Source organism: Mustelus asterias, chromosome 9 (genome assembly GCF_964213995.1).
Source record: "Mustelus asterias chromosome 9, sMusAst1.hap1.1, whole genome shotgun sequence".
In the NCBI taxonomy this organism is placed as follows: Eukaryota; Metazoa; Chordata; class Chondrichthyes; order Carcharhiniformes; family Triakidae; genus Mustelus; species Mustelus asterias.
This window is the reverse complement of record NC_135809.1, coordinates 5437032-5446800: the sequence shown is the minus strand read 5'-3', so window position 1 is coordinate 5446800 and position 9769 is coordinate 5437032. Positions and strand designations below refer to the sequence as shown.

General features: G+C 46.7%; 1 protein-coding gene across 1 annotated transcript in view; it reads right to left on the bottom strand.

Moving 5' to 3' along the window:
• Positions 1-1608: 1608 nt before the first annotated feature.
• The window catches only part of LOC144498443 (CD9 antigen-like), a 70252-nt gene continuing 62091 nt past the window's right edge, over positions 1609-9769 (bottom strand). The window contains exon 9 of the transcript XR_013498698.1: positions 1609-1653. The gene's annotated coding sequence lies outside the window, so the exon portion shown is untranslated. The remainder of the gene's footprint in view (positions 1654-9769) is intronic.

Sequence of the window (9769 nt, the reverse complement as noted above, 5' to 3'; positions counted from 1 at the left end):
ACTTGATGGTCAAGGAAGGTGCGTTCAAAACGTGACCAAACAGGTTGAGTGTCCATCTGAAAATCCTTTCAAACACGCCAATGGCTGGCGCTAAGAGCGGGAGAGACTACAGTTGATGTGAAGTGGCGCCCCTCACGCTATAATCACAGAATCACAGATTACTACAGTCCAGAAGAGGGCCTTCAGCCCATCGCATCTGCACCGATGCATGAAAGGCCCTGACCTGCCCACCTAATCCCAGTTGCCAGCACTTGGCCCATAGCCCTGAATGTTATGGCGTGTTAAGTGCTCATCCAGGTACTTTATAAAGGATGTGAGGCATCCCGCCTCCACCACCCTCCCAGGCAGCGCATTCCAGACCCTCACCACCCTCTGGGTAAAAAGGGTTTTGCTCAAATCCCCCCTAAACCTCCCACCCCTCACTTTTAACTTTTGTCCCCTCGTAACTGACGCTTCAATTAAGGAGAACAGCTGCTCCCTATCCACTCTCTCCATGCCCCTCAATCTTGTACACCTCAATCAGGTCGCCCCCTCAGTCTTCTCTGTTCCAGCAAAAACAACTCAAGCCTATCCAACCTCTCTTCATAACTTAAATGTTCCATCCCAGGCAGCATCCTCTTTGGGGAATTACAGGCTACGGAAGCAGACAGAAGTCTGCCTTAGTGTGCCACTAGGTACGGGAAGAGAATTGGAATTGTATCCAGTGATTTGTCTGTATTCCACCCATTATAACTGTCAAATAGGCCAGAGGATTGGAACATGGGGACACTAATCAGAAGCTGAGAAAAAAAATCCTTTGTTCTTGAAATTCCTGGGGATAGCTCTCAGAAAAAGAGCCAACTCTGTGATCAGGTGACTTGTAGCAGTCATCTTTTCTTTGTTTGGCAGAAAAGTCAGGTTTTTTTTAAGAAATAGCAATAAGGATGAAGTTTTGTACATGCAGTGTTGGGTGTCATTTCAAAGTATTGATAGGCAGAGGGATCTGGGTGTACAGGTACACAGGTCACTGAAAGTGGCAACGCAGGTGGAGAAGGTAGTCAAGAAGGCATACGGCATGCTTGCCCTCATCAGCCGGGGCATTGAGTTTAAAAATTGGCAAGTCATGTTGCAGCTTTCTAGAACCTTAGTTAGTGTTCAATTCTGGTTGCCACACTATCAGAAGGATGTGGAGGCTTTGGAGAGGATACAGAAAAGATTTACCAGGATGTTGCCTGGTATGGAGGGCATTAGCTATGAGGAGAGGTTGGAGAAACTTGGTTTGTTCTCACTGGAACGACAGAGGTTGAGGGCGATCTGATAGAAGTCTACAAGATTATGAGGGGCATGGACAGAATGGATAGTCAGAAGCTTTTTCCCAGGGTGGAAGAGTCAATTATTAGGGGCACAGGTTTAAAGTGCGAGGGGCAAGGTTTAAAGGAGATGTACGAGGCAAGTTTTTTACACAGAGGGTGGTGGGTGCCTGGAACTCGTTGCCGGGGGAAGTAGAGGAAGCAGATACGGTAGTTCATTTTAAGGGACGTCTTGACAAATGCATGAATAGGGTGGGGATAGAGGGATATGGTCCCTGGAAGGGTAGGGGGTTTTAGCTCAGACGGGCAGTATGGTGGGTGCGGGCTTGGAGGGCCGAAGGGCCTGTTCCTGTGCTGTAATTTTCTTTGTTCTTTGTGCCATATCTTAGGAATCCAATAGTATCCCTGGATCTTTCTATTCCTCTATCTCAATTAGACTCTTATTTTCCAAGGAGCATGTGGCATTCTCATTCTCCCTCCCAAAATATATTACCTCGCACTTACCAATATTGGAATTCATTTGCCAAAGACGTACCCAATCTGTGTGTTTATTGATGTCTTCTCGTGTCACACTCCTCCTCTATGCTAAACACACCTGCCAATTTGGTACAACCTGCATGTCTTGAAACTGTACCTTCGATCCACAAGCCCAAACATTTCTGTAAATGGTGGAGCCCAGAGGTCCCAGTACCAATGCTTGCCGGGAAACCATCCTTTGCCAATCTGACAGACTACCTTTAGACCTTACTCTGTTCCATAGCCATCTGTCCGTCTGCATCCCTGAATTTCCTGACAACATCTGGTGTAACTGGACAAGGACTAACTAACGTTGCAGACTTGCAGAAAGACCAAGTGGATAGAGCTGTGAAGAAGGCCTATAGTGTGTTAGCTTTTATTAACAGGGGGTTGGAGTTTAAGAGCCGTGGGGTTATGCTGCAACTGTACAGGACCTTGGTGAGACCACATTTGGAATATTGTGTGCAGTTCTGGTCACCTCACTATAAGAAGGATGTGGAAGCGCTGGAAAGAGTGCAGAGGAGATTTACCAGGATGCTGCCTGGTTTGGAGGGAAGGTGTTATGAGGAAAGGTTGAGGGAGCTAGGGCTGTTCTCTCTGGAGCGGAGGAGGCTGAGGGGAGACTTAATAGAGGTTTATAAAGTGATGAAGGGGATAGATAGAGTGAACGTTCAAAGACTATTTCCTCGGGTGGATGGGGCTATAACAAGGGGGCATAACTATAGGGTTCGTGGTGGGAGATATAGGAAGGATATCAGAGGTAGGGTCTTTACGCAGAGAGTGGTTGGGTGTGGAATGGGCTGCCTGCAGTGATAGTGGAGTCAGCCACTTTAGGAACATTTAAGCGGTTATTGGATAGGCACATGGAGCACACCAGGATGATAGGGAGTGGGATAGCTTGATCTTGGTTTCAGATAAAGCTCGGCACAACATCGTGGGCCGAAGGGCCTGTTCTGTGCTGTACTGTTCTATGTCTATGTCTAAGACCACAGGAAATCCACAAACCCAAAGATGATGTACATCTGCCATTGACGTACCCGGATGTTATGTTCGGGTATTAGAAAGTTATTTATAAAACTCGACCACAAGCAGATGAATGGTGGACTAGAAACAAGGCGAGACTCTGTTCCGGCATCTTGTTCTTGGCTGTTTACAGGGTTCAGCATTGGGAACACTAATTTGCGAAATCTACCTACATTCAAAATGGAAAGTGTTCAGAGTAAGAGGTGGAAAAAAAGGCACCGGTGTATAAATCCACACTGCGTGTTCCTGAACAGGATACCTCAAATGCTGCCTGTCCAATATCCAGAACATTCAGTGGAACACAATGGCTGGAATTTTACCGGCACGCCTGCCCCGGTTCCGGGCGAAGCTCGGAGAATGACATTCTCCGTTGTCCTCGGGCGGGATTGTATGAACCTCGGGTGGACGTGTCGGTAAAATTCCACCGACAATCAATGATCATACTGGTCAGGGGATGAATAAAAACCAGGAAAACTCTAGTGATTTATTTAAAAAAGCATAAGTAACGCCATTGATGGTCTTTCCTTCTCCAAAGCTGACCTGGTGCTATGTTTCCTGGAATTAAGGTTTGTGGTGCTCTCCTTATATTTTGGTGCCGTAGCAGGTGACATTCAATGGCATTACCATCGCTGAATTCACCCACTAACAACATCCCAGGAATTACCATAAGACTGGACTAGTCTCATAAATACCGTGGCTACAGAGCAGATCAGAGGCTGGGAATTCTGTGGTGAATAATTCATCTCCTGATTCCCCGAAGCCTGTCCACCATTTACAAGGCACATGTCAGGAGTGTGATGGAATACTCTCCACTTGCCTGAAAGTAGTTAGCACTGCTGCCTCACAGTGCCAGGGAACCAGGTTCGGTTCCCAGCTTGGGTCACTGTCTGTGTGGAGTTTGCACGTTCTCCCCGTGTCTGCGTGGGTTTTCTCCGGGTGCTCCGGTTTCCTCCCACAGTCCGAAAGACGTGCTGGTTAGTTGCATTGGCCATGCTAAATTCTCCCTCAGTGTACCCGAACAGACGCTGGCTGGTGTGTGGCAACCAAGGGATTTTCACAATAACTTCATTGCAGCGTTAATGTAAGCCTACTTGCAACACTAATAAATAAACTTAAAAATAGCTTAAGCTTAAAAAAGGATGGAGAGCCAGGGGGCACAGATTTTAAGCGATCGACAAGAGAAGGATTGACGGCGTGAGGAAAAACTGTTTTCACGCAGCAAGTGTTGGGTCTGGAATGCACTGCCTGAGAGTGTGGAGGAGACAGATTCAATCGTGGCTTTCAAAAGGGAATTGGATCATTATCTGAAGCAAAAGGATTTGCAGGGCTGTGGGGAGAAGGCAGGAGATTGGGACCGGGTAAGGTGCTCTTGCAGAAAGCCGACATGGATGCTATGGGCTGAAAGACCTCCTTCTGCACTGTAACCATTCTATGATTCTATACATCTAATCAGTTAAGGTGCTGTTAGAAACCTTCCCAAAGGCTGTGTGAGAACTTCTCTCCCTGATTGCAACATTGTCCTCTCATTATTTCCACACCATTTAGTTTCACTCCTGCAGATTTCCTCTTCTTCCCCCAGTGCAACTCCTCACTTTGACTCCAGTCCGTTAATGTGCAGATACAGACAAGCTGCCCGTGGAAATTCACACGTGTTCCTCGTATGAAACCTCAGGAAGATTTGGCTCCAGCTTTGTAGATGCAACTTCTACCGGGTGAGTAAAAAAAATCCGTCCCATGATATAAAGTTTAGTTATTAGTCACAAGTAGGCTTGCATTAACACTGCGATGAAGTTACTGTGAAAACCCCCCCCAGTTGCCTGTTCGGGTACACTGAGGGAGAATTTAGCACGGCCAATGCACCTAACCAGCACGTCTTTCGGACTGTGGGAGGAAGCCGGAGCACCCGGAGGAAATCCACCCAGACACGGGGAGAATGTGCAAATTCCACACAGACAGCCACCCAAGCCGGGAATCGAACCCAGGTCCCTGGCGCTGTGAGGCAGCAGCGCTAACTGTAGTGCCACCGCACCGCCCACGATATGTCCTGACCGTAACATTTTCTATTGCGCAAGATTAAAATATGTCACGCAAATGTGATCTCCTGTTTCATTCTACGCTGACTGCTGTTCACACATTCTGTCACACACACCCTGCATCACCCCCATTCTGACAATGAATGAAAATAAATGTCCTTCCGTTTTCAACTTCACTCTTTCCTGCCTTCACTCGTTATTATATTACTCATATGAACATTACTTCAAAGCTTAAGTTCAACGGTCCGACAACTGCATCGCGCTGCTATCGCTTTCCAATCACCTGAGTCCAAACCAGGAGAATCCCAGTGGAATCCCAGAGTTGGATTTGGGGTTCAGTTTGTGATGGTTTAGGTGCAGAAGCCAGAACGACAAGTAGAAGCCTAAAGGTCACATGTGAGTGGCTTTATATTGGCCGGGTGGCTCAGTTGAATTTTCCTGCTGTGTCTCTGAGGAGGGGAAAGGTTCCCTGAAAGGATTGCGTTATAATTGAACCCAAGGCAGCAAGCTCTGGGATAAAAATCCCAAATTTGTTTGTACACTTTGCATATATAACCAGGGCTGCCTTGGTAAACATAAACTTGAACACAAAGGTGCTGGGTGAAGATGGAAAGGTACAAGATAGCTTAATCTCTCATTATCTTTTTATTGCTGAAAAAAGAGACACACTGTCAAAGCTTTTTGATTTGTACTCATCAGGGCAGTTTGTAAGAATATATACAATAAAGGGAACAGCAAGTTACACTTCTCCATGACAATATTTCTACCGATTAGACCAGGTTGTTTGATAAATGGGCTCTAATTGGTAAAGATGATGCCATGGAGATGCACCAGCGAATAGTTAACTGCCAAGCTTTTGTTCTGATCCAGCAATACTCAACATCTATACTACCAAACAACCATTATCTGTTCACTTTTTTCTCCTTACTATAGAAAAAAATCCTACGTATGACCTAATGGAATCCCAAAAATAGAAGCAAAAGTATCGCAGATGCTGGAGATCTGAAACAAAAACAGAAAGTTCTGGAAAAGTTCAGCAGGTCTGGCAGCGTCTGTGGAGAGGGGGATGTTTCTGTGGCCCACAGAAGGAGGCTATTTGCTCCGTCAAGTCTTCCTGTACTTTTACGTTGTAATATTTTTTGCTCAGTAAACCAGGAGGGTCATCATTGCACTTTTGGGATTCTCTATCCCAGAGCTTAGTCCTTGAGTGTAGTCAAGACTGAGGTCGATGGTGTTTCAGGAATAACACAAGTACAGCAAATGGGAATAGTGAAGGAGGGTGGACTTCATGTGGAGTCTTAACCATGATCTTACTGAATAGTGGAGCAGGCTCGAAGGGGAGTATGACCTGCTCCAGCTCCTATTGCTTATGTACTTGACGCATTGTCAAAAGGTCAAACCGGATTAGTGAAAGATATAACAATGTGACTTTGTATGTTATTAAATCTACAAAAGAGGAACTCATCTGGTGCAACATTCGCCCTGCTAGATATTTCCATCTTGTGAGCTAACAGAACTAATTCCCACTTTGCAATCTTTCTCATATTTCAGTGAACTCACATTCATTGGGGAAGCGTCACATCTCACAACGAGTCACAGGGCTAACAGGAAGATAGCTCTGTTACATAGTCTGGTCTCTGCTCAACACTAGTCTAACGGTCCGACAACTAAACGGGTTACAGAGTAGGAATGGAGCTCCTAGGTCTGATTCCAACCTCTCTCTCTCTCTCTCTCTATTGAAAGACTGACTGGCAGGGGTCAGTGGTGCATCATCATCTGGCTCATACACTAGCTTATCCCATCTGTTGACCCTTGATTCTACATCTATCAGCATGTTCTACTATCTTTTTATCCAACTTCCACATAGGTCATTCTAGAATCTAGGGAATTCTGAAACATCAAAATCAATGCACCCGCTATCTCTGCAGTCACCTCTTCTAAAGCCCCCTGATTCACGAGACTGGCTCCAGGGATGAGGAACACCAGGGCAGTGGGGGGGGGGGGGGGGGGGGGGGTAGACTGGAGAGGTGGTAGGGAGGGGGGCATTGGGGGGGGGGGGGGCACGGCAGAACAGAATAGATCAGAAGAAACTGTTCCCACTCAAGAAAGGATCAAGAATGAGAGATTTAAGATAATAATGCAAAAGAGGTAGAGGTGATATGAGAAAAACGCAGTGAGTGGTTGGAGTATGGAGTGCACTTCCTGAGGGTGTAGTGGAGGCAGGTTCAATCGAGGCATTAAAGAAGCATTAGAACGTTATTTGAAAAGGAACAATGTGCGGGCTGTGGGGTAAAGGCGGGAGAACAGCCCTAAGTGAATTACTCATTCAGAGGGCCGGTATAGACTCAATGGGCTGAATGGCTCCCTTCTCTTCTATAATTCTGTAATTCTGTGATTACTTCCTCCAGCAATGATATTAATTACTTCCTCACTCAGATTACGCCCTTAAAACCCAGTTCTTTGACCAAGCTTACCTCTTAATAAGGCCCAGTGTGACATGGGAGTAGCGATATTAGTTAAGGAGCATATTACCGCGGTGCAGAGGGTAGACAACTTAGAGGGGTCATGTACTGAGTCGCTGTGGGTGGAACTCAGAAACAGGAAGGGTGCAGTCACTATGCTGGGGGTGTACTACAGACCACCCAACAGCCCACGGGAAGTGGAGGAAAGGATATGTCAGGAGATTCTGGATAGGTGCAGAAAAAATAGGGTTGTTGTAGTGGGGGACTTTAATTTCCCTGGCACAGACTGGAAAGTGCTTAGAGCTGGGGGACCGGACGGGGAGGAATTTGTAAAATGCGTACTGGAAGGTTCTTTGGAACAGTATGTAGATAGCCCGACTAGAGAGGGGGCTATACTGGACCTAGTTCTGGGAAATGAGCCCGGTCAGGTCGTCAAAGTTTCGGTAGGGGAACATGTGGCAAATAGTGACCACAACTCTGTTAACTTTAGGATAGTAATGGACAAGGATGAGTGCTGTCCTACGGGCAGGGTGCTAAATTGGGGGAAGGCTGACTATAGCCGGATTAGGCAGGAATTGGTGGATGTTGATTGGGAGAGGATGTTCGAGGGTAAGTCCGCGTCTGGCATGTGGGAGTCTTTTAAGGAACTATTGATAAGGCTGCAGGATAGGCATGTGCCTGTAAAAAGGAAAGATAGGAAAGGTAGGATTCGAGAGCCGTGGATAACCAGGGAAATTGAGGATCTGATTAAAATGAAAAGGGAGGCGTACGTTAAGTCCAGGCAACTGAAAACAGATGGAGCTCTGGAGGAATACAGAGAGAGTAGGAAAGATCTCAAACGGGGAGTTAGAAGGGCAAAAAGAGGGCACGAGATGTTCTTGGCAGGCAGGATTAAGGAGAATCCTAAGGCATTCTATTCATACGTTAGGAACAAAAGAGTTGTCAGGGAGAAAATCGGACCTCTCAGGGACAAAGGAGGGGAATTATGCTTAGAACCCAAGGGAATAGGGGAGATCCTAAATGAATACTTTGCATCGGTATTCACGAAGGAGAGGGGCGTGTTAACCGGGAGTGTCTCGGAGGGAGGTGTTGACCCGTTAGAGAAAATCTCCATTACGAGAGAGGAAGTGTTAGGTTTTTTAGGGAACATTAAAACTGACAAAGCCCCAGGGCCTGATGGCATCTATCCTCGACTGCTCAGGGAGACGAGAGAGGAAATTGCTGGGCCTCTGACGGAAATCTTTGTCGCTTCTTTGGACACGGGTGAGGTCCCTGAGGATTGGAGGATAGCGAATGTGGTCCCGTTGTTTAAGAAGGGTAGCAGGGATAACCCAGGAAATTATAGGCCGGTGAGCTTGACGTCCGTGGTAGGGAAGTTGTTGGAGAGGATTCTTAGAGACAGGATGTATGTGCATTTAGAACGGAACAATCTCATTAGTGACAGACAGCATGGTTTTGTAAGAGGGAGGTCGTGCCTTACAAATTTGGTGGAGTTTTTTGAGGAAGTGACAAAAACGGTTGATGAAGGAAGGGCCGTGGATGTTGTCTATATGGATTTCAGTAAGGCATTTGACAAAGTCCCACATGGCAGGTTGGTTAAGAAGGTTAAGGCTCATGGGATACAAGGAGAAGTGGCTCGATGGGTGGAGAACTGGCTTGGCCATAGGAGACAGAGGGTAGTGGTCGAAGGGTCTTTTTCCGGCTGGAGGTCTGTGACCAGTGGTGTTCCGCAGGGCTCTGTACTGGGACCTCTGCTATTTGTGATATATATAAATGATTTGGAAGAAGGTGTAACTGGTGTAATCAGCAAGTTTGCGGATGACACAAAGATGGCTGGAATTGCGGATAGCGAAGAGCATTGTCGGGCAATACAGCAGGATATAGATAGGCTGGAAAATTGGGCGGAGAGGTGGCAGATGGAATTTAATCCGGATAAATGCGAAGTGATGCATTTTGGAAGAAATAATGTAGGGAGGAGTTATGCAATAAATGGCAGAGTCATCAGGAGTATAGAAACACAGAGGGACCTAGGTGTGCAAGTCCACAAATCCTTGAAGGTGGCAACACAGGTGGAGAAGGTGGTGAAGAAGGCATATGGTATGCTTGCCTTTATAGGACGGGGTATAGAGTATAAAAGCTGGAGTCTGATGATGCAGCTGTATAGAACGCTGGTTAGGCCGCATTTGGAGTACTGCGTCCAGTTCTGGTCGCCGCACTACCAGAAGGACGTGGAGGCATTGGAGAGAGTGCAGAGAAGGTTTACCAGGATGTTGCCTGGTATGGAGGGTCTTAGCTATGAGGAGAGATTGGGTAGACTGGGGTTGTTCTCCTTGGAAAGACGGAGAATGAGGGGAGATCTAATAGAGGTTTACAAGATTATGAAGGGTATAGATAGGGTGAACAGTGGGAAGCTTTTTCCCAGGTCGGAGGTGACGATCACGAGGGG